Genomic DNA, 18474 nt, shown 5'->3' with positions numbered 1-18474 from the left:
TAGCCCTCTTATAGTGCTGACAATGCTTATTTGCAGCTAGTTACCAACAAGAAGAATTTAAATAGAATTGTGGATGCCAATTTACAACAGTTATGCAGTCAAAAAGCTGATAAACAACAACCTGCAGTATAAAACGCCAGGGATGCTAATAAACGACTGATTTACTGCTTATTTTAATGCTTATTGGTTACCTGGGAAGACTTGACCGTTCTTTATCGACAGATTCCGCAATCGGTAATTGAGGTACAGGATAATTACGAAGTTAGTGTAAAGATCCTACTGTCTATATAGCAGCGTTACGCGTAGTACAACTCTCCCGAATAGACTGTTTCATCTCTTTGCCCCGTTTTCCCGATATTTTCTTTCCTGAAATTATATTTTTCCTAAAAACTTTTTTCGAATATCATACATTAATAAGAATAGATTCTTAAGGTTAACATTGACCGTCATAAAAACAATTAAAAGTTAATCTTTTGCGTTTAAGCAGAATATGGGATAACGAAGGAAAGAAAAAAGCATTTTTCAAGATCTGCTGCTTATGTTATATGGTTTATTATGGTATTTATTTGCATTGGTTAGCGGGACATTGGATTTTACGTGGCCATACACAAATCCTTTTTTCTTTCCCTTAAATGCAAATAAGTTAAGCTCATTACAAGGTGTGACTTATTTACCATCTTAGTAGCAAGTGTTTCCTAGATGATTCAGGGCGAGACGGCCGTAGGCCGCAAGTGTTCGCCGGCGACCCGCCGTCGGAAGCGCCGGCCACTGCGGGGGGGGGGGCAGCCCCCCCGCAGAGATCACCTCAATTTAGGTGCAAGCATTTTCCTAGGTTTACTGACTAGTAGGGGCTATCCTTTAGTTGAGTCCGAACGAGCGATAGCGAGTAAGGACAGCATATACTCAATAAGTAGGCCGAATATGCTGTCGCAGTTTCCGAACAGTAATAGCTACAAAGTAAATAACTACAAGCTGATTTTAGGGAAACTGTTAATAGGAAATTATTCGAAAACTAGACAGCATGAAACATTTTTGTTTCAAATATTTATCATACACTTGATCCATGTATACAGCTTTTTACGAGCCATAATGGCGGACATGTTCATAATGTTTGATGAGCATTTTTGACAGTTCAGTAATACATCACACATCTTGTTTCCGCATGTTCACGGTAAAACTAAAGGAACTTGCGGAAACAATGTAGTCTTCTTCGGAAGTTTCCTTCTTACTCCATATCACGTATGGAACCTAAATGCCAAAACGGTCATTGGCTTTATAAACCAAGTAGAACTAAATTGGGGCACATCAGGATTACAACTATTCCGCTCAACTCCATCAATGGGTATGAGCGGTACGTAAACTGTGTACAGCAATCGGGGCCTGCCATAAAAAACGATCATTAAGACTGTCGCTGTGGCATTTTAACCCAATGCCCTTCTGACACAAAAAAAAGAGTCAAGAACCAATAAAACGCTTCATTGTTTCAAATTTCTGGTAAGCTCATGCAAATACATGTATTTTGGGGTATGGTCCATTCTGGTGAAGTTTCCTGGGAGACAGAGTATAATTTTCTGGGTCCATTCTGGGGAATGGTTTTCTGGGAAATGGTTCATTCTGGGGAATGGTTTTCTGGGAAATGGTTAATTCTGGGGAATGGTTTTCTGGGAACTGGTTCATTCTGGTGGTTTTCAGGCAAATGTCATACAATCCTCTTGTATCGGACAGTTACAACAATAGTTCAATATGGGCATATAATTACTTCAGGATTTTTGCAAACTTACTGGAAAAGCGCAAACTCAGCTTGAATTTTATATGCAAAAGAAGGAACAGCAAAGAACTAAAAATACGCGCGAACGGTTATTTTTAATCAAAACATAGTCGCAGACTACGAAAAAACAAAAGTAAACTAGTGTAACCGACTATTTTAAACTTACTGAAAGGTATTAGTTTATAAAAAACTTTTTCAAAATTAAGTATTATTTTATAAAGATATTGCTACATAATTCTTTCCATTACAACTTCCAGATACATAAAAATATGTATCCTATCTCCCGGAATGCATTGTTAGCTTTTGTATTTATCATTTTAAATGACTTTTAGGACTACTCAGAAAAGTTAATATTTCGGAAAAGTTAATCGACCCATTTCCCAATCGATTAACTTTTCCGAGAGTCTACTGTATTTACAAAAAATAATTTCTTTTTCCTTCGAACGATTTATAGTTAGGTGCCCGTTATTGGCTAACACACCCTATATGATGTATAACACTTTTGAATCTGTCAAAAAACTGCTCGAAACGGCAAACAAAACTACAAAAGTCCGTTTCAAAACAACACCCGTGACGACTTGAGACTTCCAGCGAGGCAGCTGGCAGATTTTCCATTCATTCAATCCGTGATCTTGGTTCGAGCTAGTTGATTCGTTGTAACGTTCCTCCGTGTGCTTCGTTCGTTCCCTTTGGTACGGCCTCGTTCAAAGCAGGCCTTCCGCGAGATCTGTTCCGGTGCCCCGACGAGCTAGCATTTGCTGCAGCAGTGTTCCGTGTGGTTAGTGTGCACAATAATTGAAACTTCAAAAATCTAATTTAGTTTTAAGTGTCGGATCGTGGAGATAAAACAAAAAATAATACTGCATGAACCGAACCTCGAACGGATGATGATGGGCAAACTCTGGTTCGGTTAAGTTTTCCAATTCCAATTCAGCACTGAAACTAGTTTTCTTCACACGCTTAAGCAACAAGCCAGTACTGTGTAAAGCCAGATGTAATAATCCTTTCGGGGAGCGTTCGTTGATGAGATTGTGTGGAAAACCTGTTCGATGTAAAAACTCTGCCTGATCGAGATAACTAACTTCAGGAGGAAGAGACGAACAAATAATGTGTGGCCCAGGCCCACGATAAGTGACTGTGCTTGGTGCGTTTCATCTTTTCATTTATGACGATGACGGAGATTGCTGCTGAAGTAATCTTTTGCTTCGTTTATCTTTCGTTTGTTACGTTTTCCTTGTTCACATTCATTCTATGATAGATTTCCTTGGTTACTGCTTTAGTGGACCTCATAGACTCTCTACAGAAAAGTTTCCTTGAATTGGTTGATTCGAAACAGAATAAATATTTGCTTAGGTATCTAGCTAGCCCAAACTAGGAATTCTAATATTTGATGATCGAACTAGAGTTTGCCCATTAATATGTATCCGAATCGATTTGCAAACCGAGGTTTCGGAATCATGCCTGGTGATGTGTGCGTGTGCGTGCCTTGCGTTGAGGAGTGGAATCAGCAATGATCATTTTATGGTGTGTTGATGCGAGTGTAGAAGATAGACAGTAACGGAGGCCCTGCCTGACTGCCTACGTAACATCACCTATCAGGTCGACTGTGTAGTGCTGCTATTCCTAGGATTTCGTCACTCGGATTGTGATTGGCGTTAATCATATTCTATGTTTTTCTATCCGAAAGGAATATTTTACTGATTGGAATTTTGGAACCCGCTCTTTGTGCTGTATATTGCGGTATTACTGGTAAGTGTTTATGTGGTTTCATTGTAACTAAATTGAAAACGCGATCACTGGAGTGTTTTGTTGTATTTAATCCAAACCAAGTTCAAAGAAGATATTTGGCCGTATGAATAAAAGATTTAGGACAAATGCTCCCATACGATTTAAACGGAAAAAGCAAAGTAAACTGTTTTATTCATACGGCTTATTGGTAAAAGCTAACTCAAAAACACTACGCAGTTGCACAGTCGAAAGAAACTGAGCAACCTATGGAATACTTTTTGTTACAATTAAAAAAATAACTAACTTCATTTTTCTTCTCCTACTTTTTCGAAGACATGTCATTGAAAAATTCTTAGGAAATTTCATGATTTGTAAGTTATATCTACTCAGAAGTTGAATAATAACCCGGCTGAAGAGTGTATTACAATCATGAAGGAAATGTATTTTTAAGTTAAAAGCTAAAATTAGAATGCAGTAGGGAATAGATCACGCGATTTTCCGAAACTTAGGCGTTGTCATGGCGACAGATACAACAAAACATGGTTTGGCAAACAAGGAATTGCCATTCTGCACAGTTGTGGTAAACAGTGATGATAACAGCGATTAAAATTTGTTGTCCCAAATTAAAACTGAAAAGAAAAAAAGCTCTTTAAACGCATAAGCTGCCTACTAATCGTTCATAACAATGTTAAATTGCTACACATTCTCACATTTCAAAAAATAATATTAAGGCCTGACCGCATTTCAATGTCAAAGAAAACCCGAAAACCCGCGCTGAGAAACGCGGCTAACACGCTGAGGGACGAACAGCGCCACGGGCGGTACCTGGCAAGTCGTAAGGGCCTGCATAGTGTCGTCGTCCTGAAAGTAAAACCAAGTTAGGTTAAACTTCTCGGTCGGTGGTTCTACAGTAGATGGAGGAAGAGGCACAATTTGTGTCTAAAAATAATCCTAACCAGATACGTCGCTACATTAATAAGGGGCGTTGCGCAGTCTCTTTTTGTCCAGCGCCTCTATGGTTCAAAGGTACACGGGTACCAGCGAGCCACACGCCCTGGCGGGTGTTGTGTGTTCAAATCCGGTTATAATCTCTGATTATTATAGCTTGGTTCGACCCATGCACCTTCCAGCATTGGACAAAAGGTAGGAGTCACAAAGACAACTTGTTAAGCTGGTAGCTACTACCAGTCGGTCAGAACTCTTTCTACGAATTGAACAATAAAATCATGCATAAATAAACAAGCTTTGTTATAATTGACAAATCAACCAATCACGTGCAAGCACATTTTTGCTGCTTTGGTCTCGGACGACAACCACTTACATCTGCTTTTTCATTCGTTTTCGTTTCGGAAAACTAGTGAAAAAGTCAACGAATTTGATGTCCTGAACTTAAAATGTGTTTGTTAAATGTGCAATCATCCTTCACGTTTAACAGTTTGTATCGATCTTCCGTTTGAGCTCAGTCAAAATTGACGGAGTATACAATTTGTGCATTGTCGCATTAATATTAGTAGCTCAACAGAACAATTTGGTGCGCAATCGCACTTGATGTCTGCTAATGCTTTTATCTCAGAATTGATTCTGGATGTTTCATAAGGGGCTCCGCAACCGCAAGGTTACCGACCCTGCTTTGACACGCGAGTGGTCGTGACTTCGAATCTCACTAGAATCAGATAATTCGATGTTTCTAGAAAATTTGAACCGAAAACACTAATAGGTGCGACTATAAATAGAAACCGTAGAGCTATGAATACTTTTTTTATATCATTTTATTTGGCTCGTTTGCGGTAGCTTAGAGGAGCCGTAAGGTTTTTATAAAAATAGTGCACGAGGAGCACTGCTTACATCTATGTTAGGAGATATGATCGATACACCCGATTTACTGGGGTTAGTAGGTATTTACAGTTTTCTTAATATCGAGGGGGGAGGGGGCTAGGAAAGGTGGAATAAGGGTTTCATTGTATTTGTATCAGTGGCGATAGTGCAGATACATTGGCAGTGTGTGATCTGAGAATTAAACAGAGCTTTTTAAATAGTTACGTCAGCATTTTTCAGCAACTCGTATATGAGGCTCGTATACTGGAGATCTCGGCTAGCCAGAATATCTCGTACAGGGACGTTAGGTTGTCTTGCTCGGGCCCGAAGGGAATCAGTTACCTTTGACCTAGCACCACAGAATTCGGCACACGACCAAACAACATGCTCGATGTCGTGGAAGCCATCGCCACAAACACAGTGGTTACTCTCTACAAGCCCAATATGAAAGAGATGCGTGTTTAACGTGTAGTGATTGGACATAAGTCTAGACATCACGCGAATGAAGTCTCTACTTACATTCAATCCCTTGAACCATGCTTTCGTCGATACCTTAGGAATGTAGCCATCGTCCCAAATCATCTATATTCCATGATGTTTGCCAACTAGTGAGCGACCTCTGACGCAACGTACCATAAAATTCGTTATAAGCAATTGGTCTATCGTAAATAATGCCATCAATCGCACCCACCTTAGTTAAAGAATCAGCCTTCTCATTACCCGGTATGGAGCAATGAGAAGGGACCCAGGCTAAGGTAACCTTAAAATTTTTATCAGTTAAAGCACTCAATAGCTCCCGTATTTTCACCAGGAAATACGGGGAGTGCTTTACCATCTTCATCGATCGCAGAGCCTCAATGGCATTGAGGCTATCTGTGCAAGGGCAAGGGCAGCAAGTTCTGCGACATACACGGTTTGTAGGAGACAGTAAAGTTTTCGTTGAAGACACCAAAGCCAGTGGACTCGTCGAGGTAGGATCCGTCAGTATAGAACATCTTATCGCAACTAACACTTTTAAATTTATTGAAGAAAATTTTGGGAATCTCTTGCGATTGCAGTTGATCCGGGATACCGAAAGTTTCTTCTTTCATGGAAGTGTCGAAAAATAGAGCAGACTTAGGAGTATCTAGTCATGTGACATTTATGGGAGTGTACACAGACAACGATATTGTATTCTTTCTAGCTTGATAATATGCGTGTTAGCGGCGGACCGGAGGCAGAAACACGTGGTTTGGTACAGCCTTGTAAGATCTCCTGGGTGCGCTCCCCACCAAGTTCCGGTAATTGTACGAAGAAAGTTTATCCTCTGTTGGCATTTTTGAATCAGATACCTAAAGTGGCATGCCCAAGTGCATTTGGAATCGAACCAGATACCGAGATATTTGTAAACCAGTACCTGAGCGATCGTTTTACCCATAAGTAGGAGCTGAAGTTGTGCTGGATCATGCTTCCTAGAGAAAACGACCCACTCTGATTTTTCCGGGGAGAATTCGATACCCAGCTTTAACGCCCAACTGGAGAAATTATCCAAAGTATCTTGCAAAGGTCCCTGCAAATCGTTAGTCGTGGGTCCTGTAATGGAAACAACGCTATCGTCTGCAAGTTGCTTTAACGTGCATGACTCTTCGAGATGACTATCAATATCGTTAACATGAAAGTTATGCAGAAGAGGACTTCAACATAAAAGTTATACAGAAGAGGACAAATCATCATGTGTAAAACTCATGCGTTTTTCCACAGCACACAACACAACAGATTGAGCAAAAAATTATTCACAACCGGTGAGAGACCCTGCAAGTGAAGTTTCTCGGTCAAAACTTCTACGGAGACAGAATCTGAGCGTAGGCGAGTTGAATCTCAGTAGACAGCAACGCTAAGCAATCGTTTGTTCCTTTGCCCCTGCGGAAGTCAAATTGGGTATTTGAAAGTAAGCCATTCTTTTCGACCCATTTATCTGGGCGAAGGAGGATCATTTTCTCCATTAACTTTCGGATACAGGAAAGCATCGCAATCGGCCTATAAGAATTATGATCGGAGGCTGGTTTCCCGGGTTTCTGAATGGCGATTACTTTCATCTTGCGGAACAATATTCAGCTCGAGAAACTTATTGAACAGGTTCAACAATCGTCTTTTGGCAGGGTCAGGCAGATTCTTCAACAAGTTGAATTTGATTCTGTCTAACCCTGGAGCAGCATTGTTGCAAGAAAGGAGAGCAATAGAAAATTCTACCATTGTCTGAGCCGGGACAGAGTCCGGACAGACCTTCTTGGCAAAGTCGAGAATCCATCGGTTAGAGTACTCCGCACTTTCGTTTGTAACGTTACGGTTCCGCATGCGTCGAGCGGTGCTCCAAATCCGCGTTTTTTCGCTCTCATCAAACTCTTCTTCTGTCTCTCAAGTACCTCGTACTTCCTAAGCAGATCTATCGAACCATGTTTTCGAAAGTCCTTATACGCCAAGGACTTTTGCGCGTACAGTTCCGAGCACTCTTTGTCCCACCAAATGGTGGAAGACCGCCGGTTGAACGGATCAAGCCAGTAATAAAGTCGTACTTTTCCTCCGGAGGAAGTTCATCGCGCGATTCGATGTTTTCTGAGTTTATGACCGCTTAGCGTTTCCAATCGATATTGCGTGTGAGGTAACATTGTTGGAATGCACGGGCGGGTAGCCATTAGTAATTGATATAAGAATTGCCAGATGAGCACTACCGTGTGGATCATGGATTACCTTCCACTTGTAATCTAACGCTAGTGATGTTGCACAGAGAGATAGATCCAGTTCGCTGGCGTGGGTTAGAGGATTAGGTATACGTGTCGCTTCCCTAGTGTTTAGAAGTGCCACATCGAAGTCGTCAATCAGGTTATTAATTAGAGAGGATCGGTTGTCGTCGTATAACGACCCCCATTGAGTGCAATGGGAATTGAAATCTCCCAGAATTAGCAAGGGTGCGGGAAGCAATTCTGCAATATCAGAAAGTTGCTTCTGCGCAATCCGCACCGATGGAGGGATATATATCGAAGCGATACAAAGGTCTTTTCCTTGTATTCTAGCTTGAATGGCAACGACTTCAATATTCGAGAACGAGGGGAGGTCTATTCGGAAGAACGAATAGCACTTCTTGATCCCTAGAAGTACTCCTCCACCATGTGATCCTCGGTCTCGTCGGATGACGTTAAAATCGTGGTTGTTGAGATCATTACTTGAATTGAGAAAAGTTTCACAGGGCGCGAATACGTCACAGTTAGAAATATTTAATAATTGTTTGACAAGGTCGAATTTGGGGATGATACTTCTGCAATTCCACTGTAACACAGCGATAGAGTTCTCAGCATTGTTCGACGTATTAGTCATCGAAGGATACGATAACTGAGAGGAGGGGCCATTGTGCTGTTAGTTGCTTCAAAAATGTCTTAACTGTGTGGAAACTGTGGAGGAAAGGCAAGTAGAAAGCTTTTGAGTGGATCCGAGATGTTGAAGGTTTCAAATATCCAGTCCACAATGTCAGAGAACTTCAAAAATCCCTTTCCCGATTTGATCTCTGAATGTAAGTTGGATGTGCCAGGGGTTTTTGGTGCACCAGAAAGCGGTGGGTACTCCTGGTTTGATCTCAAATTTTGCAACCCTGGAGGTACCTGCTTCGGATTTTTTTCACTGCTTTTCTTCAAGTTTGATGTATTTTCCATTCCGCTCGGGAGTATCTTAAGTCCTTTGCGAGTAAGTCGAGGAGAGTTAATTGTTTTCCTCTTCCTAGAGCTTTCTTGCATGGCATAAGAACATCCTTCGAGGGGTTCGTCAGAAGTATCCTCATCGGTTGGCAAAAAGGAATAGATACTTTCGTTGGTCAATGGCTCGGCTTTCTTGAGCATTTCTGCAAAAGAGCGCTTGGAACGTTTCCTATTTGATAGCGTAGATTAATAATAAAAGTTGCAAAACAATTGCTTAATAATTATTACGATGAAGAAATCGCTCAGTTAGGATGAATAATAAAATTATGAAACGATCTCACCGGCATTTCCTGTATGTCTCGTCTTTTTTGTCAGCTTAAATGTGCTGTGAACTTGCTGCCCCCCTAGGTACCGAAGATGTTCTATATCTATACAAATACTGCTATGGGAAGAAATCAGTCCGGCGTGGAACAGCACATTTTTCGATTTTTCAAAGAAGGGGCTATCTGGATTGGAATGTCCATCCTCTCCGGCACTGCTCACACTGTGTATCTCTGTTGAATGCGATTCTGGGATTGTATTTGGCGTCCAAAACGTCAAGCCAATCAACACAATCACTAAATACTTGTCACTTCTTCGAAATATGTAATTTAAAAGGTTACGAGCAGAAAATTCTTGATGCGAAAAAATATTGCGACCATGTGCGGTCACAGTTTGCTGCGATTTTCCTAAGTTAAATTTCGCCTCAATCATTACGAAACCTAACCTACAATAGTCAGAAAAATAGTCAGTGGGCCGGACGGATCAACTCGATGGGCCGCAATTCGACTGATCTAACCACAACTCTTTGTGGGTAGATTCAGCTAGATACTGGCACGTGTTTTCGCCATTTTTTGGTAGTTCTTCCTGTAGCCATTTATTCAAGACAACGTTTATTCGTGAACTGTTCGAATATTAATGATCTATTTTACAGTTAATGTCACTCTTATATATATACTAATCCTCTACGCTATGCCTACTATATCTCCTACATTCCATTGTCTCTTCATCCTATTTCAGTCGACCTTTTACCTTTTGTTGTTGGTTTTCTGCCGACTTTTTTTTGGCATTTTTTGCGCTTTTATGGTGTTTCTTTAAACATTTTTTGCCGTAATTTTTGGTGCTGTTTTGATGTCTTGTTGTCACCGTGTCCACTGTAATCGTTATTTCGTCATAATTTCAACGACTTATCGCTATCTTTCCGGCGTAGCTTCAACGTTTTTTGCCTTGTCTTTGTTTTTTTTCGTCCTATTTTATCGTCGCTCTTTGTTGTCTGTACGTCGTATCTCCGTTGTATTTTCGTCATGTTTTTCGTCTTTCACAGTCTCTTCTTTGTCTTTTCTTCGTATTTTCATTATTATTTCGTCTTCTTGTCGCCGGTTTTTCGCCCAGTTTTTACCTTTTTTCGTCATATTGTCGTTTCGCTGTTTTTTTTTGTCTTATTCCTGCTGTATTTTTTGACGCTGTGTTGGCACTCATTGCCATTTCTCATCTTTTGTCATATATTCAATCCATTTTTAACGACCGTCTGCTGTTTTTCCGGTGTTCTTCAAAGTTTTTGCGTCGTTTTTTGACATCTTTTATCATTTATCGTCTCTTCGTTGTCGTTACGTTTTTGTTTTGACGTTCCTTCGATGTATTTTCGTTGTTTTCGATTACTTTTGTCATGTTTATTGTTTTTTCTTTGAATTCTCATCACCTTTTCATGGCGAAGAAACGATTCGCCGTTTCTTTGTCGTCTTTTTTAGACTTTTTCGTCGTATTTTTACCTTTTTTTATTGGCATTTTTGTTGAATCGAATTTGTAGTATTTTAATTTCCCAACGTCTTTGTCAATTTGTCGTTCTTTTGTCGCTCCTTCATCGTATTTTCATCATTTCAATTTTGTCGCTTTTTGCTGGTCTTTTTGTTGTATTTTCATTGTCTTGTTGTGGTATTTTACTAATCTTTCGCCATTTAGTCTTCGTCGTCTGTTTAGCTTTTTTCGTCGTATTTTGGTTTTGTTCTCAACATATTTTCGTTGGCTTTTTTGTCGCTGTTTTGGCGTGTTATTGTTATTTTTTCACCGTTTTTCCGTTACCGTTTCGACGTCTTATCTTTGTCTTTTGTTGTATCTTGAACACTTTTTCATCGTCTTTTTGCTGTTTTTTCGTGTATATGTTTGTCGTCCCTTCGTTATCTTCTCGCCGTGCTTCGACCTTCTTTAGCGTCTTTCTGTAACTTTTTTTTATTTGGCGTTTTTTATTCATCATTTCGTTGTCTTTACGTTGTATTTTTGTCTTCTTTTTACCGTCTCTTCATTGTCTTCACTCTGTATTTTCCTCATCTTTTGTCGCCTTTTCATCATTTCTTCGTGGTCTTCCATTCGTGGTCGTGCATTCTTCTCACTGTCTGTTTATCGTATTTTCGCTGTCTTTGTATCAAGCTTGTGTCTCCTTTTCTTATATCTTCTTAGTCTTTTTGTTATTTCATTGTATTTTCAGCGTTTTTGTCGTCTTTTCGCCATTTCTTCATTTTCTTTTCTTCGTATTCTCCTCGCCTTTCCTTCGTTTCTTCTTTGTCGTATTTGGCTTTTATATCGCCTTTTTGTCATATTTTCGCCTTCGTGAGTAATTCTCGCTGAAACGGGGCCACTGCTGACACGTGGTCTTCAAATATTGGAACTTTTACGCTTAATTGGTTAAAAGTGGTTACAAAATAAGAATTACACTTTTGATACCTCGAAACAGTGAACCCCTCGTTCGCCAAGTGGCCTAACTGTTTCAAAAGAAGGTGAATTTTGAGTAAACCTTGAGATTTATATCATGTGATAGTTCATAAATTTGCCATAAAACAACTTACCAATGGCCCGGTCCTGTAAAGAAGAACAGGGCTTTCAAATGGAGTAAAAGTTTTTTGCGGGCATCTTGGATTTGGTCGCCATCTTAGATTTTATCAAAAATGGCATATTTGTCAAATTTTTGTTGTCTACATCGTATTTTAGACAACTTTCGTTGTAATTCGATTGTTCTTTTGTCATTTCTCGTTCGTATTTTTGTTATTCGTTTTTACGTTCAAAATTTGAATTATTGTCCTCTCGTTTTACGTCCAAAATTTGAATTAACGTCCTCTATTTTGAATTTAAATTTACATCCTCCTTTTTGCCCGCTCAGTTAGCTCTGGGGTACGATGCTGACCTGACCTTGCAAGCCTGTCGTCGAATCTCAACTGGGCGGTGCCGCTACAGAGTTGATAGGATCTTTGCACTAGCCGCGAAATTTTCCTGCACTCAAATAACCGGCTGCGAAGTCTGTCGATAAAGAAGGGTCAAATTCTCTGAATGACGTTTATACCCATGGCTTTGCTTTTTTTTTAATCCTCCTTTTACAGTGGACGTAAAACGAGATTTGATTGTTCTGCCACAATAGGCATGGTCAGGCACATCAATGTTGGGGCAAAAACAGGTGCATGCCAAGCACATTTGGGATTAAATTGCTTACCGAAAAAAAGCGCAGAACTGGTTTATATTTTAACAAAAGATTTATGAAAACAATCAAAGCTATGGAGAGTGATGGATAGTGACCGAATAGAAAAAGAATTGACCTACCTTGGACGTGGCCAGCTTTGCTATTGATCATTACAAAGAATTGGGTCACCAGTGAATGCACACTGAGAATGATCTGTGCTACTCCCAAGCGTCATTCTGCCGATGGTTCTTTGTGCAATTTCAGCCGATCTAGATCAGTCGCGGACAATTCACGGGCGGCCAAACTATGATGTTATGCTTTATGGTCTTTTTTCGTGTCTTCTTCAGCTTTTCGTCGCCTTTTCAGTGTTCTTTTGTCTGTTTTTTAGGGGTCTTTTCATCATATTTTTATCTTCTTTTCTTTTCTTTTCGTCGTTTCTCTGTTATGTTTTCGTCATTTTTTTTGTCCTATCGCCGCATCTTCATTGTCTTTTCTTTGTTTGTTCTTTGTCTTTTTGGTTTTTTTGTCTTTTTGTCATAGTTTTGTCGTCTTTTGGCTGTCTTCGTCGTATTTTTACTGTTTTTTGTGGTATATTCGTAGTTATTTTGTTGTTTTGGCCAATGTGATTGCGGTATGCTCTTCGGAATCTTAACCTGAGTGATAGAACCAACCTGTCTCCACATCGGTATGAAACCCATGCACTCTAATCGGACGAAAATCCTGATTTGGAAACTCATTTCTTCCAGTAAGACGCAGTCTTACCACGTCTTACATCATAATTAAAGATTGTTGCATTTATTCCTAGATGCGTTACGGCAGAATCATGATTTTTATGACTCAACACAAAACCACTTGACAATCCTAATCCGATTGCTTCGATCTCACGCAATGAGTAGTCAGTTTTCTGTCCTACATTTGCCAGCAAATGACTCGTTGAACAAACCGAAAACAAGCCGATGCAACGTTGCTGTGACAACAACAGCAACCGTGACGTGCAAAACCTGACACTTCCTCAAATCATTGTTGTTTGCTCTCTAGCAAGATTGGAAGAGGCTACCGGGGAACCTGGTGGAATGTGTCTCTCATTGTTCGAACGAACAGAAACGCTTCGTCAGCTTTCACTATCAGTACCCTAGGCTTTCGCACAGGTTTGTGACATTGGATTTTACATATATGGGCATACCGGTCGATTGCTTCCTGCCCCGTTCTTACAATCGTTATCTTATCGTTCATCCACCTACCATTATTTGATATCTGCGTGTGTTCCCAGTACCAGTACCAGTCTCTCTATCTTTCGTCTAGTTGTTGGCCATTGTTGCGGCAATGTGACCAGTCGATGAACCGCGGGTGTTCAACCATTTCGTCGATGTCAGCTTTTCCAGCCAGCAAAAAATTGCAACTGCAACGGAGTGCACCAGCACCAATCGAAGTTGTTTGTGTCGCTGTCCGGTCGAAAACACGTGCCCCGCAATGATGCGACACAGTGTCCCATATCGGAGCGTGGTGTCGTGGTGGCGTGGCGCTCGATCAAGCCTGTTAAGGTTTGATAAATGATCAATCAATGGCGCCTGCATGCATGACATGGTGGAAAAAGAGGGTTATGTTTTCCGGTTTGCATCGGTTAGTGTGTTACCCTTACCATTGATAATGGTACAAAGACTCTGCTTTCGGCCGGAGTTGCTATCAACAGTTAAGTTCGCAGCGTTTTTTTTTCGACAACTGATAAGCAAACGTGTTCCATTTTGGCCTCTCTACTTCTTTGTTGAGATGATGTAAAAGTCATCACGAATTGAAGATTTTTGCATCATATTTCACCTTCAGAGAGAAAAGTATGAACACATTTTAATGTCGGTCTTATGCAAAAGAAAACTGGACTATCGATGACCAACCTATCGGTTCACCAACCGGTAATGTTGAAGTTGCACGACGGTGACCTTGTCTATATCCTCTAGCTAGCAGGTGGTACAAGCTTAAGCACGTTTGAATTACTGGTTATGATTGGTAACTTTTTTTGCAATGGCACCCTCTTTCCCAACATGACTGTGACCATATAGGTTTCTTTTTCCTAATGGCCGTTCCATGGCATGGCAATTGCAGTAGGTATGTAGTTCTGTGGAGCATTCTGTACCTACTAGAGTCAACGAACGCAGAACTCGGCGAGCTTTGCGACACCACCGGACTGCCTTCACCGTTCTGGCGAGCGTGCTCTAGAGCCCCATATTGCCTACATAGACAGTCGGTCGGTCGGTCAGTCAAATCGGGGAAACTGGTTTCATTACAACTGCTTTTACTTTCGCTGTCGTCGACTGTGTACCTATATAAACGTCATGTTTCAGTGGCCTTGTCACAGCCTGCTAGGCAGTAGTCAATATTTATTGCAACCTCACTTTCGAACGCATTTTCCTACGCAAGTTTTTATGGAATTTACTGTGTAGAAGATGCAGAATCCAACTACTTATTGATTCACTGTTCGAAGCCCAGAAATTTTCCCAGATTCGAAGCCATCAAAACATATTATAGCTCAACTGGAAGGTGAAACCGTTTAGAATTCGAAACTTTCGCCTTCACATTGCCGTGCAAATTACCCTACCAATACTTGAACGAGATTTTCATTCGCACCCTTCTCACCGCAAATGAAAATTATCTACTACAATCCAGGTGATATCGCATATCGAATGCAGATTGAAAAAAACTCCACAGGAAAGTAGCCACTGACTGGTCAAGTTCACCTAAATAATCATTGAAGCGAAGAGCAAAAATCGTGGTGAGCAGCGTCGTCTGCTTGGCGGCCTAACTGCACTGGCATCGGATGGACCTTCGCCTTCATCGGAGCTCGGAGGAGTAGGAAACAGTCGAACAGTACAGTGCTTGTACCAAACCAGTGCCAACGGTTGATGGTGTGTGCATGCAACAGCCTTTCCCATCTGACGGACCGGACTGCCACTTCGGGCAGCGTGTTATCTTGACCGTTTTTGTGTATGCTCTTCTACTGTTAAGGTACCAGTACACTGTTTGCTTTATCGTCAAATTTTCTTCCTGTCAGAATTTGGGCAAATTTTGGTATTTGACAGACATATTTGTCTTGCCCAGTACACTGTTTGTCAAATTTGATGTCAAAAATTCGATCTGAGACGTTACCCGTGTTACAAAATCAAATAAATTTTGACATATTTTGTGGGGCCAGTACACTGTTTGCAAAACAGCATGAAATTCGTGAGATTATCAAATACATTCGGCCCGAAAATGTTTGCGCCAGCAGATTTCTGTGCAGATCAAACAGAGCAAATACGCAAAAAAAAGTACGCTCGCAAAGTGAGGCAATTCATTTAACAGGAAGCTGAAAGCCATTTTAATTTTTTTAAACACGTTTTAATACAGGCATTATTATTAATTCAAAATAATTAATACAAATTACTGCGGTATGAAAAAATGCAATTTATATACACTGAAGTCGCTTTTTACGAGATTTTTTACGCGACTATTTTCACGCGGTTTTCGGAATTTACGCGGTTTTTTTTACGCGGTTTTCGGAATTTAGGCGGTTTTCTGAATTTACGCGGATGTGGTCAAAACGTCTATTTTTACACGTAGTGTTGAAATCCACAGTTTTTTTACGCGAAATTTTGTTTTTTAAGCGGAATTTACGCGGTTTTTTTACCGCGGTTTTCGGAATTTACGCGGTTTTCAGAATTTACGCGGTTTTCGGAATTTACGCGGTTTTGATTTACGCGGGAGGTATCCTTCGCGTAAAAAGCGACTTGAGTGTAAATTCAATTTCTACATTTAGTGATGTCCGGTAATTTCTCGATTAATCGATTACAGCATGGAATAATCGAATAATTTGTAATCGAATACTGCCGACACGAGTAATTCATTAAGCGAATAGTTTAAATAAGATTAAAAAAATGAGAATAATCCCCATTAATCGTTCATAATCGAAAGATTAATCGAATAATTTAACGAAATATTCGAATATTTATAGTCGAATACTACTAGCTAGTGTTCGACATCGGAACGAAAATTGAAGTCCGGGTTCCGGGCCGGTCCGGTTAAAAGGCGGCACGAACTTTGTTATTCCGACTATAAAGACTAATGATCCGGTCCGATTTGGCTCTGCTCAGGTTCCGGAACCGGAACCGAGCCAAATCGGACCGGAATAAAGTCGGAATAAGAAAATTCGTGCCGATTTTTACCGGACCGGAACCCGGACCTCAATTTTCGTTCCGATGTCGAACACTACTACTAGCACGAATACTGAACTAATCGACCAGTGCCTACTCGATCGATTAATCGGCAATCGAATAATTAAAAATTTCGGACATCACTAATATCAATACCAATGTAATGTTGATTTAATAATGTCCTGATTTATTCCAGTGTCATTTCCTTTGCAAAACTCCCTTTCTGCACGATTTTTCCTGTACCAAATTCGATTTTGACAGCAGTTCAAATAATAAACATTGTGAGCTTTTTTGATAAGTTTCAAGCAAACAAACCGGCGAACAGCGCAAAATGTTACGAAAACAAATTTAATTTGATTGGCATATTACACTGTTTTACAAACCGCCAAATTTTATTGGAAAAGCTCGGCGACATTTTGAAAAATAAAATTTGTTCGAATATTTGGTTGGGTCAGTACACGGGTTTTCAAATTTATTTGATGAAATAGATCAAATATTGGATGATTCAGCAAACAGTGTACTGGTACCTTTACTGGTCCACCGTCCTGATAAAAATCCTTCACAAGGTAGACGGCGATGCGTGCATGTGTGAATCGGAATGGTAAGGTCGTTTTACGGCTTCGCCGAAACACGCTGTCGAACTCGAAACCGATGACAAATTCAATATCGGCACTGACTGTATAGCAACTTATTTTGGCAGAGAATTTATCGACAACATCGTTCAAGAAAGAGGTGTATGATCATATTTCACATAGAAAAAATACAGTTGCGTCAAGTAAACTCATTCACCAAAAGATAAAAGAAACTGATAATGCTGGCCGATGACTAATCCCCCTGATGATAGTCTGTGCTTGCTTCCACTCGAATGAAGTTGGATTCGACCCGACAGTAGAGATAAAATTGCGAAACTCCGAATGAGTGGTTATTAGCTGCGATTGATTTCTGGCGATTTAATGTCCCGTGTCCCCTGACTCATGCCAAGTGGAATGATGAATTATTGACATAACAATAGTTAATACTTTTACTGGATTATTTACGTGTGAACTGCAGATTTCATTCGATGATACATGGACTCAAAACAAACAAAAAGAAGTGGTACTTTGGTTTCATTCGCGGTTTTGAGAGAAGTTTATGGTAGTTTGTTTTCGGATATTTTTTTTCTTGTGTTGGCTCATCACTGCGACCAGTTGCGACCAGACATATAGTTGATCTATTGTGATATTTACTGAGATGTTTGCTGTACCCTGCACTGCATTTCTTTCTATTATGATCGCTATCCAGCTTTCCTCGAGCTATAAGGGGCCTTGGGCGATACCGTATCGATACCCGCGGTATCGATACTCGAAGGCCGATATTTCGATATATTTCATCGATACTTACGACGTCGATATTATGCTGAATCCATAATTTCATCCCGATACTGTTTTGATAAAGCGGGATATGCAGCTGAAAAAATATAGGCTAAAACTAGGCCAGGAAATGCTCAAGAAAGCAATATTTTAAGGATTTTTTCTCACGCTGTTTTCTTTTCAGGTAGCTACTAAGCCTAATTCTCAAATTTACTTTATTGGAATTGACTCTAATGCAAAACCTTGAACAATGTCACTTACATGTATAACGCTTATTGGACAGTAAGTGCATACGATATGCGATTTTCTGCAATTCAGAACTGACCAGAGAGCACAGAGAGTAGTATTGGGAACTGACGGCATTACCAAGACTTTCCAGCTTGCGATGCTTAACGAACGATATATCGACGATGATATTCAATTATCGATACTTTCGAGAATTTTGCCCAATCCTATAATGGCGGTTATTAAGCACAAATTGGCA

General features: G+C 40.3%; 1 protein-coding gene across 1 annotated transcript in view; it reads left to right on the top strand.

Annotated features, from left to right (window-relative positions):
- Positions 1 to 2368: 2368 nt before the first annotated feature.
- The window catches only part of LOC128745317 (NADPH--cytochrome P450 reductase), a 60897-nt gene continuing 44791 nt past the window's right edge, over positions 2369 to 18474 (top strand). The window contains exons 1-2 of the mRNA XM_053842357.1: positions 2369 to 2546; positions 3456 to 3517. The gene's annotated coding sequence lies outside the window, so the exon portion shown is untranslated. The remainder of the gene's footprint in view (positions 2547 to 3455; positions 3518 to 18474) is intronic.

The sequence above is a fragment of the Sabethes cyaneus genome, chromosome 1 (genome assembly GCF_943734655.1).
Source record: "Sabethes cyaneus chromosome 1, idSabCyanKW18_F2, whole genome shotgun sequence".
Classification (NCBI taxonomy): domain Eukaryota; kingdom Metazoa; phylum Arthropoda; class Insecta; order Diptera; family Culicidae; genus Sabethes; species Sabethes cyaneus.
The sequence above is the reverse complement of the archived record's forward strand: the minus strand, read 5'-3'. Positions and strand labels throughout refer to the sequence as shown.